We start from the raw sequence: 6,559 nt of genomic DNA, 5'->3' as shown, positions 1-6,559 counted from the left end.
CCCGTTTTACATCCCAATAACACTCAAAAAATGTTACCTTATTTCTTTAAAAATAACTATGTTATGCCTATATCACAGTTGCAAAAGTCAACAGGTAAAAACTAACGCCGCTATTGTGACGTCACATAACGCTGCTTTGACGTAGAACGACATAGGTCCCCCTTAATCTGTTATTACAGATTTGTTGAATTCGTTATAACCAAATTCTTGAATTGATTATAACGAATTCAACAAATCTGTAATAACAGATTAAATTCGTTATAACGAATTCAACAAATCTGTAATAACAAATTAAATTCGTTATAACGAATTCAATGAATCTGTTATAACAAATTAAATTCGTTATAACGAATTCAATAAATCTGTTATAACAAATTAGATTCGTTATAATGAATTCTGAAAATCTGTTATAACAAATTAGATTCGTTATAACGAATTCTAAAAATCGTTATACCGAATTCAAAAATATTTTTGATAGGTCCTAAATGGGCTACCGTACTAATTAAACGCTTCCGTAAAATTCAATATTAACGCAGTACAGTTAGGTTACTACGGAAGCCCATTTAGGACCTATCGAAAAATATTATTGAATCCGATATAACGAATTGTTATAACGATTTTAATCTCTTATATCAAATTTGTTGAAATCATTATAACGAATTCTTTAATTTGTTATAACGAATTAAATTCGTTAAAACGAATTTAAGAATTTGTTAAAACAAATTAAATTCGTTTAAACAAATTCTTAAGTTTGTTATAACAAATTAAATTCGTTAAAACAAATTCCAAAGTTTGTTATAACGAATTAGATTCGTTTGATCGAATTCAATAATCTGTGTCTATAGAAAAATATATATGAATTCGATATTACGATTTCTCGAATTCGTTTTAACGAATTTAATTCGTTATAACAAATATGGAATTTCTTTAATTAAATTTAATTCGCTATAACAAGTTTTAGAATCCGTTAAAACGAGTTTAATTCGTATTAACAATTTTTTGAATTCGTTATAACGAAATCAACAAATTTGTAATAACACATTAAATTCATTATAACGAATTCAAAGAAATTGTTGTAACGAATTCAATTCGTTATAACAAATTCGACAATTCGTTATATCGGATTCAAAAATATTTTTCGATAGGTCCTAAATGGGCTTCCGTAGGTTACAAATACAAATATCAGCAATTTTTTTAAAGATAAAAAATACATACTTTTTAAAGATGGGCGATTCTTTTTCAGACTTTACTGATATGAAAAAAATGTAATGTGGATCAAATCTACACGTCGAGTGCATATAGATTTTTTAGTTAGACTTGTCACGTGAGGTTGAAGTCACATGATTTCAGCAAATATACTTGCAGTTTAGAAGTCATCTATGAATTCCAATATTGCAAGGACATAACCAAGTTAAAAATCTTAGTTAGATTTATAATTCTTTTCAACACTGTATGTAGTTTGTAAAAAAAAAGTGCTGCGAACCTATATAGATTCCACTATTTAATTGCTAAAATTTATTCAGTTTTTTATACGGCATGTTGAATATTTTGCTGGTCAACTACCTTAAATATAGCTATAATTAATTTATTTGCAAGATTTCATGAGGCTCGTATAGCACTTTTCTGACAATTCTTGAATTCATGTGTAAAAACTTGGCAAGATACATTGAGGGTATAGTATGCCCTTGCAAAAAAATCGATTTATTAGGGCAATAGGGCCCTTCTTTTTCCCCTTTAATAAATCTACATAGAAACACACAATAGTATCACTTGTCTAGAGAATATACGGACAGTACATGTACATACAAATAAAAAAGTAAGATAAACATCGCATCCAAGTTAATGGCCTTTTTCATAACTGCAAAAAATATTTTATTTGAGAACAAAAGATATTTTTATTGTACAAAATGTGACTTGATCAGCCCCTCACTGTGTACAAACTGCGTCATTTTTGCGATATGACGTCACATTGACAAATGCATTGCGATCAATGAATCGTTTATATTTTGTTGTATGGGATTTAACAAACTACAAAACTGCATGCAATAGTAAGTTTATAAATTATAGAGTCTAGAGATATCCAGCAGTTTACAATTGCAAATAATTTCATTTTATGGTATTTTGAAGGTGCTGTATTTTGTGTGACGTCATAATAAACATTTCCCTATAAATTGGGCCCCGCCTCCTTATTGTACATAACCTTAACTGTGCTGCGAATATGGTAGGGTTTTGAAATTTAAAAAAAATCGAATGACTTATCTATCCTATTCACGCATTATTTCTCTAGGACATCTTCTATTTAGGAAATGATATTTTATTGATAAGTTCATGAAAGTTCTTTTCAGCGTTCGATCATGTTCTTATAGATCTGTCAGTGATCTATGAAGATCAAGTTTCCTGAAAAACATAGCTATTTAGGAAATGATATTTTATTGATAAATTCATGGAAGTTCCTGTCAGTGTTCATGTTCTAATCTGTCAGTGAAGATCAAGGTTCCTGAAAAACAAAACTATATATTTATAATGCATATATATGTAATTAATCGTTTATTCGCGAAAGTGTCGCGTTATAGTTGTAATACGCGTTTATTCGCGAAAGTTTCGCGTTATATCGCGAAAGTTACGCGTTTCTTCGCGAAAGCTTCGCGTTATAACGCGAAAATTTTATTTTTCTAACCTGCGAAAATGAGTTCAATGGGCTTTCGTATTTCTGAAACTTAACAAATTAACAGAAATGGAAAACATGACATTAGATATCGAATTTCCCCTTTGTTGACATGCGCAACAACAATTGCCGTAGCCTGATCATCATCCTCAAGATGCGCGCGCAAGAAAGCACTTCCGTAAACGTCTCTCCATTAATATATAATAAGCTCTGTGGCCCCGTGGGGATCAGGGTTAGAATAGGTCCTCAGTACCCCCTTGCTTGTCGTAAAAGGCGACTAAATGGGGCGGTGCTTCAGATGAGACCGTATAAACCGAGGCCCCGTTTCACAGCAGGTGTGGCACGATAAAGATCCCTCCCTGCTCAAAGGCCGTAAGTGCCGATGCAGCCCTTCACCGGCAATGGTGACGTCTCCATATCAGTGAAATATTCTGGAGAGGGACGTTAAACAGTATACAATCAGTCAATCAATAAGCTCTGTGGAAAAGTAATGGCATGATATCTAGACTAAGAGTTCATTTGTATAAAATTTGCAAAGTTACAAAATGTAGTGTCTACGAAAATCTCAGCAGAAATAGGGAGGTTACAGCTTACAGTAACCACTTGTCAGGTGCCTGTGGGCTAAAAAGTGTTGAAAAAGGAAGTTTTTTAATGAATTTATAGATATCTGTGAAGGTTGAACCATTCACTCAGATGTAAATTTTTGCCCGTTGGGGGGGGGGGGGGGGGTGTAAATATAATCATAAGAACGTTCTCGATGTGTATATAAAGGGTGTTAAGAAAGTTCATTCCACATTTTCCTTTTATTTTCGAAAAGAAATATGATGAGAAGATATTTACAATTTGTGATATTTCATGTTTACAGACTTCATTCTTGCTTCTGATAAGGTTTTAACTGTCTTTGTTAAATCAATAAGGGGAGGGTAGGTAATAAAACAGTGATGTCTGTTTAGAAAAATTAGGGATGACGTTCATTTGTGACATATATTAAGCACACAGGTCAAAACATTCTTTCAAATACTATGCAAATATTATCAATTTTGTAAAAAAAAAAAAAAAAAAAATCAACATGACAAGCCTATTCTTTTGAAAAGTGATCTATCGTTCTTATACCAATGCTCATCAGCTTGTCTGATGCAAGATAAGAAATAAAGAAACAAAAGTAATTTATCCTTATTTTCACTCAAAATGACCAGCATTTCTATTATTAGAGTGCTTTAAAGATATCACATATATTTTCATATGGAAGAAAAATCCTATAACTTCCTGCTAGAAATGAATTGCTATAAATCTAAAGCACACTCTTGTGATTTTGTCAGACTTGAAAATTCATCCCTTTAGTTAAGCACTATTTTGAATTTTTTGGAAATATTTCATCATGGAACGAACTTTCTTAATAGGGGTGTGCAATATTACCGGTATATCGGTATATTGCGGTATTAATCACCACGATAATATATCGCGATATGAAAATCAGATACCGGTATTTCACGATATCTATAACAATATATAAAAACCTCCTTTATTGTAGAAACTGCTGAAATAATACTTGTAACATCCTAAAGGTTTTTTCAGTCTCGTTGAAAGAATACTTCGTCAACTTCGTTCGGGAGAGAGAGAGAGAGAGAGAGAGAGAGAGAGAGAGAGAGAGAGAGAGAGAGAGAGAGAGAGAGAGATTTACCGCTTGCCGAGAGAGAGAGAGAGAGGAAGCTTTAAATTCACTGTTGCAATTTTAAATATGTTTAAAATAAAATCAATAATTAATGTTAAAACTTAAAAATAAAATTAATAAGAAAGAAAATATATATAAAACATTTCTACAGGGTGAATACCATGTTTACTGTGGTTCTCGAAATCTTACATGGAATGTACACGATCGATGTTCAATATACAGTCCAGTCCAATACGAAAATTCGTAATTTTACGAAAAAACGTAAGATTACGAGAAAGCGTAATATTACAAGTTATCGTAATATAAAACTTATATTACGATTTTTCGTAATGTAGTTAAATTACGAATATGCGTAATATAGCAGATGTAATAGACTATATTACGAGTTTTCGTAATCCAAGACAAATTCAAGCATTGCAAGAAATTGAGTGGCGGGTAGCAAAGTATGGCATTTAATAAAAGATGTCACGGGCGATAACTTGTACGACGCTTACTGAGACTTGAAATTCACGAACAGTTGAATAATGAAACGAGGGTGTGATTTTTAGGGTAGACTTCGGAAGAAAAGTAGGGAGTTCGGGTGATATAGACCAATGCTACATGCTTGAGAGAATATTGAAATTTACTGGAAAATTGGTCTTATCCGTGGGAAAATTCCTATAAAAGAATAATAAAAGAAATTGTCCACTCACCAATAGCTGGTGATACTTTCTTCTTGAATTTCCATGCTTTCTGATAGGCGTAACTGACCAATCTGACCGCATGCTATCATTAGCCGTGGAATCTGATATATTACTGACGTCATACTTTGCTACCCACCACTCAATTTCTTGCAATGCTTGAATTTGTTTTGGATTACGAAAACTCGTAATATAGTTTCTTACAATCTACTATATTACGTGTATTCGTAATTTAACTACATAACGAAAAATCGTAATATAAGTTTTATATTACGAAAACTTGTAATATTACGAATTTTCGTATTGGACTGGACTGATATAGTTATATATATATATGTTCATAATACAAGTAAATGATCATCCCTGTTTTCACTTGTAGAAGTATTGCTTTAATTTATTTTTAATGACTTTCATGCCATTTTAGCCACCTTCATCCTATACCAGGAGCATGTATATTAAAACAGTAGATATAGGCCATTTCCTGATCGTATGTCATAATGTGAAATTAGGTCGGGTTAGACTAAAACACCAAAACGCACCAAAACAGGTCACAATTTCTCTCTGGCTTTAATTCTATTCTGAAACCACGATAATGAAATTATTTTCATCTAGTATGTAATGTTTTAATCTGTAATAACATTTTATGCTACTTCATTGAGACCCCCCCCCCAAAAAAAATATTGATAATAATAAAGATTATATCTTATGTATATAATTTTTTTTTCAATTTGAAAATTTTCCAAGAGAGTTAATTTTGTTTTATTATATTATTAGGTATTTGAATTTGATTAAAAGTTATGTTATTATGTGTGCAATTAATTTCTTATCCCTCCTCCCCCTTTAAAACTTTTTTAAAGATTCAAATAGTCTTTGAACTTGACAGCAATTTAAAGATTCTGCTCCAACTTATCAATGATAATTAACCTACAATATATTGCAATATATTGCAATATTCAAAGTAAAATATTGCAATATATCGCAATATAGTTTTCACTCGCAATATCCAACTCTATTTCTTAACACCCCTTATATATATATAGTATTTCCCGTATATAGTTAAAACGTATGTATTTCAAAGCAGAATGCATATACAGATACAAACTATACAAAGCTACATTATGGGAATTGAATTTATATAGTTAAATATTACGTTGCTTTTCTTGCTTAGATGCATATGTTTTCGGACTTGTAAAAATTTACAAACATGAATTCAAATGGTTGCGGGTAACAAAAGTGCTTATTTCGGGGGCTTCCCTACAAGTTTATGGTTATCAGAAACACACCATGCCATTTTCGGAACAAACCCTTTGAATGAGAAAAAAACAACCGAAAATAATTTATGCTCCTCAATAAATCAATATTCATTGGGATTCTGCATGCCAAAATAAAATCCATACCAGATACATTGATTGTGATGTTACTATTAAGATATGCAATCAAATATATGTTGGAAAGGAGTAAATTAAGTACATCCCCCCTCCTTACATTTGAAAGTATAAAAAAAATATCAGGAGACACACCCATAAGGTTTTATTGTTGAAA

Source organism: Saccostrea cucullata, unplaced genomic scaffold (assembly GCF_032062105.1).
Source record: "Saccostrea cucullata isolate Sc308-1 unplaced genomic scaffold, CSIRO_AGI_Scuc_v1 ctg234, whole genome shotgun sequence".
Taxonomy (NCBI): Eukaryota; Metazoa; Mollusca; class Bivalvia; order Ostreida; family Ostreidae; genus Saccostrea; species Saccostrea cuccullata.
The sequence above is the reverse complement of the archived record's forward strand: the minus strand, read 5'-3'. Positions refer to the sequence as shown.